Source organism: Dermacentor andersoni, unplaced genomic scaffold (genome assembly GCF_023375885.2).
Source record: "Dermacentor andersoni unplaced genomic scaffold, qqDerAnde1_hic_scaffold ctg00000041.1, whole genome shotgun sequence".
NCBI lineage: Eukaryota > Metazoa > Arthropoda > Arachnida > Ixodida > Ixodidae > Dermacentor > Dermacentor andersoni.
The window spans coordinates 3,306,933-3,325,509 of NW_027314754.1; the positions used below are offsets into that span (position 1 = coordinate 3,306,933).

The following is an 18,577-nucleotide window of genomic DNA, read 5'->3' on the forward strand; positions in this document are numbered from 1 at the left end:
GATCGACAAGGATCGTATTAAGTCCTATAAGGTTGATAAAGATAATAGTTCACAATGCTCCGATCATCTCCGGTAAGGTTGATAAAGCCAGATAATGGCTGATAAGGAACGAATCGATTGCCATAAGGCTGATACCGACTGATAATGGTAGGTAAGGCTGGGGTCGAGTTCGATATGGCTGATAACAACCGATAAGGGTTAACCAGGCTTCATACTGGTCGGATCAAGTTTCAGAAAATTTATATTGACCCCTTGGTGCGTGCAGAAGAGGAAGAAGCATAATGTTTACGCATACTTATACAAATCCCAGAGGATATTGTGCGTTAATTTACCGTACGCATTACATGGATTGCCCAAATTTGTCCTGTGAATGTCAACCAGAATATCGGCTACGTCTGCTTGCTCTTTAATCGACGCCCCAGTCTTCCATTCTCCTAACGTTACGCCCATCACTTTGCGTTTTATCACCCGCCTGCTGTTGTGCAACTGCTAATTGAGGACTTTCTGAACAAGTTGTGAGCGAGAAACATGATGATCCATGCACGAGGGTTGTTGAACGAAGAAATAATCATCTACATTTTAATTTGTAGTCTACATAAGACTGATCAGTTAGCTTAGTCAATTTACCCATCAACCCTATAGTTGCTGCTTTTACAGGTGCTCTTAAAGCGTTTTCCGATTATTTACTTCGACTACTATGCAAACCCTTGCAGTTGCCACTGTATGACCGTACAGCATTCACAGTACACGAGAAAAAGAAGCCGCAGGGACACTCAATCATTCTTCAGGACGAGGCAGAAAACTTCTACGCAAATGCTAGCGCACCTAAAGAAAGGATATTGCCATTTCACTGGTGTTCTCAGCGGAATAAAATTCAAAATTTCAATTGTTCCAGCAACTATACGTGACCGTAATCACAATGGTTTGAAAAAGATCTTGTTTCAAGTAGGGGAGAAAGACCTCTACAAGGACCATTCAGAATAGTTTGCAAGGGGTCGGACAAAATCCTTCTGTGCACAGACTCGGGCTTCCTGAAAATGCAAGCAGCAATCCCATTGTAGCTCGTGGCTCGACATAAATTTCCTACAACGCCCTACACCTTCGTACCAAGACAGCGAAAACTCAGAAACCGGTCAGAAAATCTTGTTTCGCGGTATGTCATATGCGTGCGGAGTACTTATGATATGAAGTTGCGAAACTTCCGCGTCTTACGCCCTCTAAAATGTACACTGCACGGAACAAGCTACAGTGCGCAGGATATCATTTGCCGAAATAAGTTGATGTCTTCTCACGCAGAACGGGGTGTCTTACACGGAATGCATGCATGACTTACTTTATTCCAGGCGTAAAGAGTTTTTTTCTTAAGCGGGAGGCTACATTGAGAAATACGACGTGCCCAGAGGACACACCGCTACGCATACATGTATAATGTGATTTGGATGAGCTGATGCCAGGAATAGCATATGCACGCGGCACAACTTTCTGCGCAGCCATCGTGTCTTCAGAGAATTGCAAAGAAAATGGCTCTCTGCTTCAAAACGATATGCACTCACCAACGAGTTGGGTGGGCCCCTAGCGACAGTGGTGTCGTAATCAAAACTAGACATGCGTTCCTGCTGAATATATCGAGTTCATTTTTGCGTTATACATACATTATTTTCCGTACAGAAAACGTCGTGCATAAAATAATATTTCCGCAGAAAGGTTTGGAACAATCACTGAGGCTGCTTTAAAAAGAATTGTTTTTCTTAGTGGAGTGCAGGAATCTTTTTTAAAAAAGCATATATTTTTGGCTTTCGAAGTACACACTTTATGGGAACTGCTACGTACATTTTTGTAGTTATTCAAGATTAGGAAAATTTTTGTAGTTATTCAACCAGGCTTTACGGCACTGCAGGCTTTGCCGTAATGTGTAAGCTTTGAGAATAGACTGACGAAACACCAGAGCTAAGCCGAGATCGTTGTCGTCGTAGATTATAAACTTTAATCACGAACATTCGTGGCCAAGTGCGCGGTGAAAGTCGGCGTACATTTTCCAGTTAAACTGCAATTTGCAATCGGATTGCCTTTGTTTAAACGTCCAGTTCTAATATATTAACTTAGTTCTTTATTTTTTGCTGCATAGCACAGACATATGGACTAGCCAAGGCAAGTGCTACGGTAATTTCCCCATAGCAACCTATATATAGCGGAACATAACGGTAGTCGCGTTCGAGCACCGTCTGTCCTTACATTATAGCTGCCCCCGACGGTGACCAAGTTTGATCATACGCACATAAGCAACAGGTTGCTGCGTTAAAGCCACTGTGCGCTTGGCGGGGCCGCCAGGATTGAGCTTCGAGCAAATTAAAAGTGCACACGTAAAGGTTTCCCCGAATCGGAACAGTCATCACTTTTCTCCACTTATCCGATATATTACTTTAGATAAATTTGTTAGGTTTAGTGACGAACCAGACTAATTGGACAAACTTCTTGCGCTTGTTTCAGTGATTTTATATTAGTAATTATGTGCTTGATATTTGATGATAATACAGTCTAAGCAAGCAGTCGAGCCGCATCAAAATTAGAAGCTACTTGGCAACAGCACGCGACAATTAAAAAAAAAAGAATGTAGTCCAGCCCAACCAATCTGCCAATCTAGTGCATTATCTAGCCAACTTTTTCTTGAGATTCCGCGGCTGAAAAATATCTAACGTTTCCGGGAGAGTGCGCCTGGCTGCACGTAGCCTTCCAGATACCGCATGCAGACAAAGAATGAACTTTACAACACGACTCGTAATGAATGGACATTTTTATATGTTGCGGAAGAAGTCAGACCTATTACTGCCACCTTCCTGTTGTAACATGTGACTGGTTGCTTTCGAATGCTCTAGGCGCTCTCACTGGGGGGTTCACAATCGACTTGTCGAAATCGAATGCTCAGAAATCATTCGTCTCGCTCGTTCACAGAGCCGTTTCCGTTCAGAGCGCTCGAAGACGTTCGCACCTTCGAGGTGGGAGCGCGACCGCGATCCGACATAATTCCGATCACGTGACAGCTACGACTACTCAGGCTTGTTTCTTCTGGCTCCAATACTGGGAGGCTTCTGCCGTTCAGAATTACGCTTTGTGTTTGTTGGCGAAGGGTCAGATATGGCCAAAGAGCGGCTACACTTGGCGACGAGTTGTCAATGAATAGTGATTGAAAAGGAATAAAGAATTGGTGAATGGTAGATGAAAGATGGGTAAAGAAAAGTCCTAAAGGCTGTAAGAAACCAGTCGCTCTAAAGTGCATAAATTACACAATTATTAAGAAAATGACAGCGATTACAGATGTATGCTATCGCCATAACAGTTTCATTATGAAGGAATGATGCAGTAAAAATTCGGCAGAGACACTTAAGACTGTTTGCGTGCGGGAATGCGATGGCATTATAGTGCGGTTTCCGGTCTCTGTGCGCCGCATACGAAGCGGTACATCGGGATCTCTCAGCTGCGCCATCACGTGACCAATGACGCACGCACTAGGCCAAACCTTTAGTCAGCCAGATGGCTGCGACGTCACGTGTTCAAGTATGCACGGACTAGGCACACTATATAGTCAACCATAACCGTGGAGCCGCCATGGAGTCGAGGAAGCGTGCTCATCTCGCCCTCCGGAGGCCTTAGTTCGACTCCCGCGCTTACCGAAATTTACCCAATTTCCTTTTTAAAACCATTCTCCTACTTTGTTTGCAGATACCTCCCTGAGAAATTTCACCTCAATCCGAGCATTTGTTTTACATGTTCTTACTCTTTGCGACGCCGGATATTTTTGGTACCGTCGCTATAGGTCCCCGCCGACGCCGGATTTTCGCCTAATGGGGTACGTAATGCTTTAGCATTAGAACAGAACGATGACAGTAGCCCTAGTGCCTCAATGAGGCCTTTAAACACAAGGATGGGAGGCAATGCTCTACAATAATGCGGTCGCAGCTGTAGCCTCTAGCAAAAAAAAAAGGGTGTGGGCTATGAATCCTTTGCTCTGCTAACTTGCAATCCACCAACATCACGTAATAATCACAAAATACCTTGCTGTCATAACGGTTCTATGCCTGGAAACACTGCCTTTCGTTTATGAACGCTCTTCCTGATTTCAACGTCTTCGAAACAAACCCTGATAAATTCCGCAAGCTCATTCGTTCACATTCCACTGCGTAACTTCAACAAAATGCATGATGTATTATTTTTTTTTCAATTATATGCGTTCAGCGTGCTCTCTTGTTTGTGAGTTTATTATTTTTGTAATATTCTTGTATTCTTTATTCTATGAAGCTGGAGTGGCTATTCCTGTACGTTGTTACTTTGTTTGCTGAAAGAACTGTATCTTTGGTCTTTTCTCTAATATGTAGATTACCGTCGCCTATTACATTTATGCAATGCTCTAACGTTTGCATAAAATATTGTGTAGACATTTTTTATACTGTCTAATATTCATATATGCATATTATGCTTTGTTATATATACATTATATATACTGTTTTAGTCCTTCTGTGACGCTCCCTTGCCCAATGCTTCATAAGAGGCCTGTAAGGAAATTTTAAATAAATAAATAAATAAATAAATAAATAAAAATATTCCGATGGATTTCTTCTGCAGCAATTTTCGTAAGAAAAATAAGTTGAGGGGCCATTCGACTCCGTGAACGCGGATGACCAGCCAAGCTGTACCACGTCACACAGGGCTAGACAAGAGTGCATGCATTTATTTTCGTCCCTTGGTTATGGTAGCGACGGTAGCTTTGTGATTACTGTGATGTGCAGGATTGGTTCGGTTACAACCTTGGACAGATTGTTGGCCAAAGTTAAATCCATACACGACCGTTGCTGAGTAGCCGAGTTACTTGGATTGGTGTGGCACTTCAAGCTCTTCTAGCACAAACGGAGCGAACCATTTCTGGTTTGGTTTTGAAATGTCTACATTAAAACCAGAGGGGTATTGTCGCCACGGCTAACCTATGTGAAGTGTCATCAGCCTGGTTAAGCCCAGTGCAGGGCAAAGGCTTCTCCCATACTTCTCCAACTACACCGGTCATGTACTAATTGTGGCCATGTCGTCCCTGCAATGTGAAGTGCGTGCTCGTGAACTTCTCGGTATCAAACTTGGGTGTGTCTAGAGATGTACACACAGTTCATATCACAATTCCGTCTTTCGTTCGTACGGCACAGGCATCTCCACAGTCGGTGGCATTGTGCTCTAGAGAGTGAACGGTGTTTGGTTGTACATACATTTTTGTCTGTTGCGGATATCGCAACACCTACTTCAAGTGCACCGGCTTAAGAGCTGCTTTGTCGTTATTTTTAAGTGTCCCTATGCATCCTCCCACACGCACTCAGTGCTTACTCTCTCCTTTTTTCCTCTTTCTATTCCCCTTCCCCCCATCCCCAGTGTAGGGTAGCAAACCGGGTGCTCGTCTGGTTGACCTCCCTGCCTTTCCTGCCCTTGCTCTCTCTCTGTCTCTCCTGCTAGTGAGTGCTGTTCACAAACGATTCTATTATACCCATCGACTTGAAACAATGCACCTTGATTTATTTATTTCATTTACGATTATTTAATAATATTAATATTAGGGGCGGAGCGCTTGCAGCCTGCTTCACCTCCGCGGCGGATCGGCCCGGTGTTGCACTATCTCCGGGATGGATCCACGCTCACCTATTTTATTGTTGCCGCACGGGCACGAAAATAATTCATGGCGCCCTACCCATATGCAGATTAGCCGTAGCTATTTTCGTGCAAGGAATTTCTTCGTTTATGAATTATGAATTTCTTTCAAGGCACCGCCGCTCAACCCGCTTTTTCATTTTTAGAACGGTCAAATGAGCTGCATTGCTCCTTCTACGTCGACGACGCCGAGGAGCATTGGGTGGTCTCTATTTCCTCGAGAGCGGCACTACGCGCCCATCTGCGCCGTCTTTGTGACCTTGCTATAGGCCTCGCCACGTGTGGAGAGGCTTCTCGACCTGACAGCCCACGGGTTGAGGGGCCCTGTTTCGAAGGGGACGGAGTAAATTTACCCACTGACGTTACGGGGACAGCTGGCACAAGTATTGGTTCACTCTGCTTGGCCCAAGCGGATTCCTGAGGCGGCCGCGGTGCTATCCCATTACGCGCCGCATCAGCGTATTTCTTGTCTTGCAGTAATTACAGACGGTTCCCGTGCTTCCCTTTTGATTTTGATAACTTTTCATTCATCCAATTCAATGTTTTCTTTAACCTTCAGTGTTATTACCACCTTTTCTTTCTTTCCAAGACGGGCACGAGCTCGAATACGTGGCATGCCCGCCATCACAGTTCACACAGTGGAGTACATTTTCGCAAGTTTCGGAAGAAGTGTCATTGGCCGCGCACGTGGGGCAAGTGAGCTTGCGTCGGCATGCTTTTGAATTGTGACCATACCTCTAGTAATGTATGCGCTTACTCAGCAGATCTTTGTGTAGCCTGTTACGAGTGTTTCAGGGAAAATGCTGGAGCCGAAGTTAACACTATGTCCTTGGTCAGTGTTTCCTTGTCCTCTCGTTTAATCCTAGTTCTTAAAACGTTGAGGACAATCTCGTGCTTCCAGCCTTCTAGCAGTTCGTCATCGCTCAACTCAACCAAGTCCTCTTCTGATAGCACCCCTCTAACGGTGTTCATCGAACGGTGTGCCGTCATAGTGTTGTGGACGCCCACAAATGTTTTGAGGCTGGATAGGTTCCCATAGTAAATGATGTCTCGTGCCTCAATAATTAGATCACCGCTTGTCATTTTCGTACCTTATAGCCTGGCCCTAGTGCTTCTGCTGGCATATGGCAACTAGGAAGAGGGCAGCTTTCTTGCTGGTTTTTCTGGCATGTCGCTGGCGTATAACGTTGAGGCACGGAAGCATTTCCTTGCTGTCTAGAAAAACTTTAGGGTTTATTCAGTGTGTCAGCTCTTCAGGGATCGATCATGTGTCAAGGGAGGGAAATCTGTAGCCGTGTAATTTGGTCCGTCTGCTGCAGCCGTGGCAGCCACCCACCACCGAGCCCAGCAAGGGGACGGTACCAGACTTTTGAAAAATAAGTTGGCAAGCGCCAACTCTACACCGCCGCTATAACACAATGTGTTACAGCTCGAGGTTAGATAGGACCCACAATGTTAACCCAGGCCACCAGAAAATAAGAATGGAGTCATGAAAAAGAGGAGGTGACCCATCCAGGCGATGGGCCGACTTGCCCTGAATGGGTCAGTCGGGGGGTGCCGTCTAAGGTAAGCAGAGTACCAAGGAGGTGTGGTACCTCCACTGGGGGGCCTTAAAGGCCCAATCACCCAGCATCAGCTCTACCCCCAGGATCCCGTTTTTTCCGGCCACGGCTAAGCCACGCACGGCTACACGCGGGATGGTCCAACACCAATGCGCGCGGCTGCATGGTGGAAGGCGTCCGCATTGGTATGAACCAGGATATAGTTTGGCCGGAATTAGTGCAATGTACCATAATAATAACATGCAAGGAACTCGAGCTGGCACGCCGAACTATAATGTCTTCCCCGTATTTTGCGTTCTTAACATTTCTTGCGATGACCTTTATTCATAAATGATAAGCTAAGCAAGCTTATATCGTAATTTTTATTAAAGACTACCTGTATGCTTTCTTATGCCATTACTAGCATTTAGAACTACTACTGCCTCCCTTCCCTAAAAGAAGATACGCTACAAGTGTTCCAGTATTTCATGCAAGAATTCACAAAAGACAGAAACGTGGGGTTACTGTCTGCAGGACAGCAGCAAAGCGAGATAAATTTTATAAAACCTAGCCTAAACAGCATGGTCGATATTTCGCTCCCTCTATCAGGTAACTGTGTATTTTGTGACGTCTGTACGAATGGCACAGATATCCACGCTCCGAACACCCATTTCACCACACGTTCTCCAGGCACGGTATCTCGCGCTCAACAAGATCATGCCATTCCAGCACACTACATTTTTGGCATACTCCGCGGGCTCCTTCGAATGCATTCGCAGCGGGGAATCCGGCTTCGCCGTAATGGACCTCAGTACGGTGTTAGTGGCATAAAAGGTTCTGGGTTGTAGTTTCCGAGCATACAAAGCGGTCTCTTTCTCTTTCCTCTCTCGTGACCCGTATACTGTCGATAAGCGCAGGATTCCGGCGCTTCGTTTTCTGGTCATGATCCCCGTTACCGCTTTATTTGCTTCCTCCGACCTTCGCGGCAGTTAGGACGTGCGAGGAATTCACGCGGCCGCCAAACAGGGCACAATCCTCTCGGAAGCGCGCCCAACAGCCTCGAGATTTTGACCGTACACTTGCCACCCTGAAGCCCCGTGGCTTTCTTTTTTTTTTATTCTCTTCGGTGAAAGCAATCCGCGCCTTTATATTTTGCAAAGCTGTACTTTCCGCAGCCGTTTGTGTGGCACAAATAAGAAAAACAAAGTAACCTCCGCAACGGTGGCGGCTGGCGAAGATAAGCTTTATGGGGAGCCGAAATAGGAGGAGGATGACCACACGGAACGGAAACGGGGGGACAATTGAAAGGCGCTTACCATTCCGCGAGTTCTTTTACATCTTCTTTTTATCTTCCGTACTGTTTATAGGAAACCTGTCACAGTAGCGCCTCTCAGTTTCCATAGCAACCGAACATGGTCTCAAAACACAGAAAAAGAACAGAGCGGGGGTGTATGGAGAGGAGGACTGCGAGAAAAGAACAAGAGGCAACGGCGCGTATCAACATATATCAGGCTGACGCACTGACGTCTACGTTAGTCGAAAGCAACGAGGCGTAACTTACAGCGCAAACGTGGGCTAGTATAGCTACGAAATCTGGTGAAAAGCCCTCGGGACGTTGCGCAATCTATTTATTGTAAAGCAGGGGAACACTACTGTGAATTTGAGGTCGGAAAGGAGGGAAAACATTCGGAGGGAGAGATAAATATTGCCCAGTAATGTTATCTGTTCCGTGAAAAGCGGGCTGCCGGAAAAAGCTGCTTTCACACTGACTGTCGTGCAAGTGCAGTGAGTACAATTATTAAAGAAAAAAATGAAAATCCCGAGACCAAAACGAAAAAAAAAGGACGAAAGTGGTTTGGGAAGCCGAACGTGTTTGGAGTCGCTAAAAGGGCATAAGATAGTTTTTGCAGCGGCTTATTTTAACGCTTTTTGCGATTACCGTGTTGCTATGGTACTTTACGCATAGCTCGAAGGCAAGCGAGGAACTAGCTTCCGCTTCAGCTTTTGGCGTTGGCACCGAGGTTATGCTTCGGTAGACTTTGATAATGTTTTTTTCCAGGGTGCCTTTAAATAATTAATGGGTGTAGCTGTACCGTGGTTACCTTTTCTATAATCACATTCGTCCGCATTAGCTTAATCACGCATTCGTGTTCTCCTTGTTTTTTCTGTGTGTGTGGAAAGGTGATCAGCTTTGTGGCTAAGCAAACCCTGAATAGCTTGCCAGTTGCCACATAAAGTAAACGATGACGCGACAAAGTCACAGAATGGCAATATCCCTCTCTATAATGAGCGCTCACACCTGTGGGCGCATATTAAATTATTCCAGTGCAGTGCGTTAATGCGCTGCTGTTCTTTTGTTGCTACATGCAATTTATTTTCTAGTTTTAAACGTTAATTGCTTTACAGCTGTAGAACTCGGGCGCTGCTCCAACAAAAATGTTTTCCTATTGTCCTAATACTGTTCAGATGTATCTTTAATGGTCTTATCGCATCCCCTTGCCCTTCCCCTAGTACAGAGTAGCCAACCGGAGATAATCTCTGGTTAACCTCCCTGTCTTTTCTTTGCCTCTCTCTCTCTCTCTCTCTCTCTCCTTAATGGTCTAGTTCGACATCAGAACCGCTCGCGTCTACCTTAAAGACGTGAGGAACAATTTTTTTTAGACTTGTACTTCAACACAGCCGAAGCCGCTGTCACATTTTACGCAAGCAAAATCCTATAAAAACTTGAAATACACTTATCCTAAGTCTTAACCAAATAATTGTTAGTGAATACGTAAAATTTTAAGGTACACTACGCTACACTGTGTCCATACTTGTTCATGGGCGTCAGCCCGAAAGCGTCAATACTGAGCGAAGTCTACGTTGTCGAATTGTTATCTCTCGTATAACCTCTTATTCATTTTGATTTTTAGTAGAGCAAGGAGAAATGCAGTAACCTGGGTATGTTATAGCCCAATCTAATGCACATCAACCTATTTTGTAAATGGACAGTACCGCGAATACAAACAGCATTCGGGCTGTAGAAGTGTAACAGTATTTGTACTGCAAAGTCCACACAGCATCGATATTGATTTCTGTACGCGTTCTCTACATTTGAAGAAACGAATTTTCGCAACCGTAGTCTACTTCTTCGAGTGCTCACTTGTTTTTAGCGAGGCTGATCTACAACCGAGCTTCAGGTTTACTTCAAACACGGGTGAGCTGACGCAATCCCGTGCGTTGTGGGAAGTGTGGAGGCAAGCCTAGGAAATAAAGAAACACAGATGTCGCGGCATCGAAGCGACATAGCGAAGTGCGCCCGGTGTCGAAATTCGGCGGAGATTGAAAAAAAATATATCTACTGCCTCAAATGCGTCGCGAACTGTTGGTGTAGCGCTCCAGCAGAGGGAATTCAATCGCCGCCACACCCGAGACAACGTTGTCTTTGAAAACGGAGGCAACACCTCGGAGCGGGGACATCTCGGCGAAAATTGCTCCGTGTACGGCTTTGAGAACAGTGCGGCAGCAAAAGGCAATATCGCCGCAGCTGTATTGTATCTTTCGGCGACGGAAAAACAATAGAATGTCAACAGCTGTGATCATCTCGCGATGCTTCTGTTTTGTGAGAAGCCTCTCTTTTTTTTTAACATTAGGCTATTTGTTCATTTTTTGCCGCAGCACTGAGAGAAACGGATCGGTTTGGCTACCCATACCGATTTGTATAACACACAAGGACAGCGCACCCGGAAAAAAATATGGCGTTTATATAAGCCAGGTACAACTTCAAAGGTGACGCTTTACTGCAGGAGGCAGTGCAATTTGTGTGCAGATGGTATGCCGTGTACAGTTCGGTTTCTTCCTCCAGCCCCAAGTGTTTCTTCTTGGGACGCTTTCAGCACATTCCGTTGCGGCATCTTTAGAAGGTGCGAGTAACAAAAAACTTGATGAATAATAAAAATACTTGGAATGCAGATTTCTAATAGGTACACTGCAGGTTCTTTGTACGATGATATCAAGCACACTAGTAATGGCTAGGAATGAATTGGCAGATCAAGTGCAGATATTTGGAAAAGATATAAATGTAATGTAGCAGCAAACGCGTATGGACAAAAATGTTTTTTTGGAAATTTCTTAACTCCGACCAACCGTTATCTATTAGTATCTGAAAAATCTGTGTCTTTCTTGCTCAATATATAGCACTATCATTCTGAAACAATTTATTGGGGTTGCTCTAGCTGCTTAACATGAATGCTCTTTATACGCTGCGCTGTCAGTGGTTTTCGCTTGTCGTTTGTGTAATTGACGGGAGTCGCTGCTCTGCTTGCCGAAGAGCCAGCGGGTTGCCATCTAACTACACGAACATTAATTAGAAGCGTCTCCCCGATGGCGAAAATACCGCTGTGGAGTTTTACCTTGTCCGTAAACATATTAGCTTTTACGTAATACCGAATCACCAGACAGGTGTTCAGCAGCAATAACGCTGGTAGCGACATTTTTTGAGACGCATCGTGTATGGCATCACAGTTGCGTTAATTGCATTTAATAGTACACCCAACGCGGACAACATCGATGTATTATATACGGTTACTAAAAGACTTTTCTCAAAACATTCGTGGATATTGCAACAAATTCACGCAATATTTATATATATATATATATATATATATATATATATATCATTACCATCATCAGCCTGGTTACGCCCACTGCAGGGCAAAGGCCTCTCCCATACTTCTCCAACTGCCCCGGTCATGTACTAATTGTGGCCATGTTGACCCTCCAAACTTCCTAATCTCATCCGCCCACCTAACTTTCTGTCGCCCCCTGCTACGCTTCCCTTCCCTCGGAATGCAGTCCGTAACCCTTAATGACCATCGGTTATCTTCCCTCCTCATTACATGTCCTGCCCATGTCCATTTCTTTTTCTTGATTTCAACTAAGATGTCATTAACGCGCGTTTGTTCCCTCACCCAATCTGCTCTTTTCTTATCCCTTAATGTTACACCTATCATTCTTCTTTCCATAGCTCGTTGCGTCGTCCTCAATTTAAGTAGAACCCTTTTCGTAAGCCTCCAGGTTTCTGCCCCGTACGTGAGTACTGGTAAGACACAGCTGTTATAAACTTTTCTCTTGAGGGATAATGGCAACCTGCTGTTCATGATCTCAGAATGCCTGCCAAACGCACCCCAGTCCATCCTTATTCTTCTGATTATTTCACTCTCATGATCCGGATCAGCAGTCACTACCTGTCCTAAGTATATAGATGCATTCCCTTACCACTTCCAGTGCCTCGCTACCTATCGTAAACTGCTGTTCCCTTCCGAGACTGTTAAACATTACTTTAGTTTTCTGCAGATTAATTTTTAGTCCCACCCTTCTGCGCTGCCTCTCCAGGTCAGTGAGCATGCATTGCAGTTGGTCGCCTGAGTTACTAAGCAAGGCAATATCATCAGCGAAGCGCAAGTTACTAAGGTATCTATATATATATATATATATATATATATATATATATATATATATATATATATGATTGTATCAGATTCGTCTGCTTTGGATGTTGTAACGGATGCAGTTTGCATAACTGCGGAATCTATTCTTGGTAAAGAGTTACAGATTTTAAACTCCGTGCTTCTATTTTTTTTTTCTCATTATTACCAATTTTCGGTAATTTTTGTAAAGCAATGCAAGCACTAAATTGAAATTCTCTTTGCGACAGCCACTAGACTTCCAATTTATCTCTTAATTGTTATCTCAAAAAATTATTTCTGTGCTTTAAGTGTATTTGAATACATGGTATCGGAGTTGGGCCCGAGCTATAGCTCACTCTTAAGGTTCACGCTTGTTCTAAACACCTTATTAAAGAAGCACTACTAGTCTGCATATACGGAAGCACATAGATTTTGCGTCGTGAAGTCCTTATTTTTAAGCTGGTGATGCAAAACTACTGAGAATATACTACAAATATTATCGAGAGTTGACCTATAACTGAACCGTCAATGTTATAGAACAGCTGATTAGTCTGTAGACGTGATAATAAAGTCAGAGTAAATCTCACACGCCCATCCCAAATCTCTCTTTGAAGTACTAATGAAGTATTTTGCACTCCAGCAACATCAGCCCCAACTGAATGCGTGTGCTCAGCCGCAGGATAGATAATTTCAGAACGCGGGAGCAGAGTAAAGGGAGAGAAAGTTGAACGCATGCTTCTCAACCAAAATGGCATTGCTTACATAACATACGATTAAGTTACCCGTATAACTGTTCAATGGGAGAAGAAATAAAGGCGCTATAAATGCGCCATAGCTGTACTGCAAGAAATTCTCATCGGCTTTTGAGATTTGAAGATATCAGGAACGTAGTTAGTCTGCTGTAACAACGGTTCGTTATGAATATGTGGGAGCCACATTTAGGATATAGGCAGCTCAGATTGTTCCCAAAATACCAATCCCAAAATTTATGAAGTGAGTATTGTCGCAAGCAAGTTATCGGTGAATCTTAGGATAATATGCTAGCGAACATTTGCACACTGATAGCAGTCAAAAATGAATGTCAGTCAACTATTCCAATACTATCGATATCATTCGAGAGTCTTTTTACCCTATGAAGACTTAAAATAACTTTCTATCCTATAACAATAGTCAATTTTCCGATAGTTCTACATCACCAAAGTTGAAACCCCACCTAGTAGGAGCTGACAAATTTAGCCTCTGCAATAAAATAGCAGAGCGAAGACAGGCACATGAAAAAGAAAATAAAAGCGCGTTCGGGATTGAAAATATTCGCAGGGTTCTGGTTATATACAGCTCGGTCAAGGTGACACTTTCTCGCTCAAGAAGAAATACGGCCTTCTCGTGTCTCTGTCATTTATTGAAATGCGTTGGCATACATCTTCATACGGGGAGCTAAAGTTCAAAGGCGAACGTCACAAATCACAATTTACCTGTAGCAATATTTCACAGTAAGAAAGAAGAAAACGGTGAAGATACTGTATTCCTTTTATATTGCGTAGACGCCACGACTTATGGAACAGACAGTGGAAGGACGAAGCCAGTAGGATAGTGCTGACTTGGCTACTTAAAATACTCTTTTAGTCAACAGGAATCTAGGATTTCCAGAAATGCAACAAAATATACCATAAATACCTAATAATGAAAATTCAGTAAGAGGGATGTCCTTTTTTTCTTGGTTTACGTGATCGTTATATGTTATTGAAGTTTTCGGCGTATTTCTTATGCGGATCTTCACAAGGGAGTGGGCGTTTGATAAATGGGAATGTTATCGTCCACCCTGAAGCAGTACAAACCTACGAAGTGGATCAATGAACACAGCGTTTATAAGTGCACAATTGACTCTAATGCGTAAGTAAGGAATAAAAACAAATCAGACAGGTTATACCTCAATGTGGTTTCTTTCCAGCTTGAACTACCACGTGGGGAATAAATTGTTTCCTTTCAATATTGAATTCTTGTTTTACCGGATCTCGTGCCTACTCTGGGTATAATACCAAGCTAAACATACGGAGGGAAAGTGTAATATTTCTGGCATAGTCCTAAGTATTGTATTGTAAAGTATTGTAAAGTAGTAGTAAGTAAGGAAGTAAATTATTGTGAAGAAAGCTTGAAACTATATTAAGAATGCCAAGTGCAAAGTAAACGTAATAAACACTACATGACAACAAACGACGCTCAAGCTTGTAGCGCCAACAAAGTGATACAAATTGCGCTCATACGTGTCACTCGCCAAAGTATGAGAAAGTCCGGAGTATCGAACAAAATATCTAAAAAAAATTTTGGCACCGGAATATACGCCCCTTATAAACGAACACGTCCATGCTAGGCACGTCGGGTGCTACAGGAATGTTGTCAATAGCCCTGCGGCTGAATTGTCCCGGCGTTTCTTTTTCTCTCTTTGCTTGCACTTGGAAATTGTCGCCTTTGAGGTTTCACATTTTCGCGTGTCAGGAATCAACAGAAAAAAAATATGTATCCGATATTTTTTTTTTCTCCCCTTTTGCGAGTTATATTTTAAATAAAGTAAACGCACAAAATAAAAGAAGACACGAACTGTACCGCGTAAGCACACAGGGCAAAAAGCTGCTAAGCGAATTGCATTCTTTTGTGAGCGGCCGATGCCGCATCGATTTGCCTTCTTTTGGAGGTGATCGATCGGTTGTCATCTCTTCGCGCGGACCGATTAGACCACCTTGTCTGGGCCTCGCAGGCACCGCTCGAAAAGACGCGTTTTCCCGACGCTCCGTCAACACGGCAAATTGGATGCCACCACTTCGACGTGAATGACGCTCTCGTTGGAGCGAAAAAGAGAGTGAAGGTGTCGCTTTGTTCGGCTGACCAAATTTTCTAAACCGTGTATAATATCTCCCGTGTTTGGCGTGTAGCCCAACGTAGGCGAGTGCTACACGTGAGGTGAACCGCGAAACGCGGTTATTATACGGTTGCCGAAGTCATTCCGGTTATTGCCGAAATCCAATATGTTTTGGTTGGGAAGAACTGTTATGAAAGCTGTACTTAATTGAAACGTAAGGTTTGTGTGGATGGTAAAAAAGCCCTTCTAATCTCTTTCGACCTAAAATATATGACACCACGTTCGCAATACTTGGTGATTCTATGTAGAATGACTCCCTCCCCCGCTCTTGTCATTTAGTTGTGTGAACAGTAACTACCTTTCCGTACATTTTAATCTTTTAAAATATAGGAGCCAGAAGATTTCTGAGGATAGAAAGCGGAAAATTGGAATAAGTGGAAAGAATTCGCAAACAGTTTTGCAGCTATTGCTCCAACCTATATGAAAGGAGATTTAAAACAGTAGCGGTGCATTTTGATTTTCTTTCCCCAGTACCTGCTATCAACAGAGAGGTTTGCGTTTGTTTCTACATCTAAAACATATTAGATTACGATTGCCCCACACACATACCTTATGTTCGTCTTGATGATGTCTTCGCAGGTCTGGGAGTCCAATACGCAGGGCCTGACGAACCATCTCACACGGTATACAGATACCGTACGCTGGTGACACCGAAGCTCCGCAGACCCTGCAAGTAGGTGAGTTTCTGTGGACCTTGTCGAGTATATGAGTACGAAAATCCCTAAACAATGTACCCACCATTTACGCGAGATCGAATTGCAACGAAACCTCAGCCACTTTTGACAAGCCCTAAGTAGAACGCTTGAAGAAATTTCAGTTATGTTATGTTCTTAACATTCCTGAACGAATATTTGAAACGTTCGCAGAAGACACTTCTGCTATGCGTTGTTCGAAGTGGTAATATCTCGTTTTATAGGTGACGTAATGTCCACGACATTCTCTCGCGACATCGTGCTCTCTTGTTTATGAGCTCATTATTTCACTTATTATCCTCGTATTTTTATTTAGTATTATTTAGTATTTGTACTGGAATGGTTACATTTTTTACGTTCCTTATTGAAAGAACTGTGTCGTTTTTTTCTCTAATATGTGCACTACCGACTCTGTTATTTTTGTACACTGATTTAATGTTTGTACAAGATGTGAATACATATTTGCACTGTCTATTAATAACGTATGTCTATTATGTTTTGTTATATGCCCAATATATATACTCTTTTAATCCTGCTGTAACGCCCCCCCCCCCCCCCTTACCCAATGTCTCTTACGAGGCGTTTAAGGACATTTTAAATGAGTAAATAAATAAATAAATAAATAAATAAATAAATAAAATTTCACTACCCCCATGATAGTTGCACAACTTAAAAAGGAGAATAAATGTCAATACTGCAAAACATTCCTCTTTCCTAGGGACGCCAAGGCGCGGGAACCACAGTACAGTACAGCACAAGCCTAAAAGAGGTGCTATAAAAAATAATCAGACAGTGAGGATGCTTCCGCATACCAGCGCAAGCTGGCGCTGCTCTACATGTTGACGTGCGCGATTCTCAGGGAAGAGTGCAATCTAAACGTCCTCGGCGTAAATGTTCACGTAGGAGGCAAGGGGTGAAAACGAAGCCTTTCGGGATCCACGTTAACAGACAGGACAGGTATAGGGCACTGGCTAGGTTCCTGGAAGGAATGTTCAATGCACCATTGTCAGCAATAGAAGAAAAGCAAGCAAACAAACAAACAAACAAAAACAAACAAACAAACAAATAAAACGATAGAAACAGCAAAGTTTTGTTGTTTTGATCTTCCTTGCTTCTCTGACCGGATTCTTAGAGAGACAGCGAGACCGTGTACGGTTGCAGCGACTATGTCCATTCCTAATATCGTTCCACTTAAATTCCATCGAGTAGGCGCAGCGTATTCGCAAAATTGTCCCAGTCACAAAGTTTGCTCTATATGAGGCATGCGCAATTGAGCGTCGCTTGTTCTATCGGTAAAGCGATCTGCCACAATTTTCTTCCACATAATTCCAAGTAAGAAGTGAAGAAAGCTATTTTTGTACCGCGTAAATTTCACTCAGAAAACGAAACTTCTTCACCAGAATGTTTCGCTTACAGTAACCTTCCTGAAACAAGATGAAGAGCGTAAGAAAAGTATTTAGTGAATGATGTTGAGTGCTCTTTTATGAAAGATGTTACATTCGAGTTCTCTACTAATACGCTAAAATGGCGAACATAATATTCCAGCATTGACACGAGGAAACTAACGTTGAGCGCTTTCCTCTCTCTGGAGCCCGATCTCTTGATTACATTTCTATTTTCATTAGAATACTTTTATTTCTCGTTTTGTAAGAAAAGAGATTACAATTGAGTGGTCTTTTTTTTGTGAGATATATTATTCGCTATTTATAATACCGATCTTGCAGACCAAACAAATTTGTAATCTAGAACGTGCTCCTGCCTATCACTTAATGTGGTCTTACTCAAATTCGCAATAAATCATTTTGAGTAATTAGCCCCCTTAACGGGTAATGTTCTCTCCATTGCCGACGTCACATGAAAAGACACTGCATGCATTGTGTACGGCGGGTCATTCGTAGTGTTCTAAAGCACCCACACGTGAATTCTTGCAGTGGTAACATAAAGTGCAAGTAACCCTCCTGTGATGCAGTTAAGTCAGTGAGTGATGATAACTCGCTCGGAGAGCAGAAGTTCAGTTTACCGAAGCAGAAACTCCGTGTTTGCTCGTGACGTCATGCCCTCACTTATCACTCGCATTGAGAACGGGGCATTGCGAAAGCATTGCCTCAGCGTCTTTGCTCGTTACGCAATCTGTAGACCTTCACCGTTTGCCGAAGCTAATTGTCTGCGCTCTTCTGATTCCCTATGGGGATGCTCAAGACGCTGACGCATTGCCTTTATTAGGGAAGAAACCATAAGGCACCGTCTCTGAGGCAATTCGCCGATCCTTATTATATTTTTGGGTCTCTCCCATAAGTATTTCCA

General features: G+C 43.4%; 1 protein-coding gene across 4 annotated transcripts in view; it reads left to right on the forward strand.

The window, feature by feature from the left end:
• The window catches only part of LOC126517962 (cholecystokinin receptor type A-like), a 147,592-nt gene that overhangs the window by 101,137 nt on the left and 27,878 nt on the right, over window positions 1-18,577 (forward strand). For 3 of the 4 annotated variants that reach the window (XM_055064356.1, XM_055064355.2, XM_055064354.2), the window contains exon 2: window positions 16,161-16,258. The gene's annotated coding sequence lies outside the window, so the exon portion shown is untranslated. The remainder of the gene's footprint in view (window positions 1-16,160; window positions 16,259-18,577) is intronic. The other variant, XM_055064357.2, reaches the window with a different exon arrangement.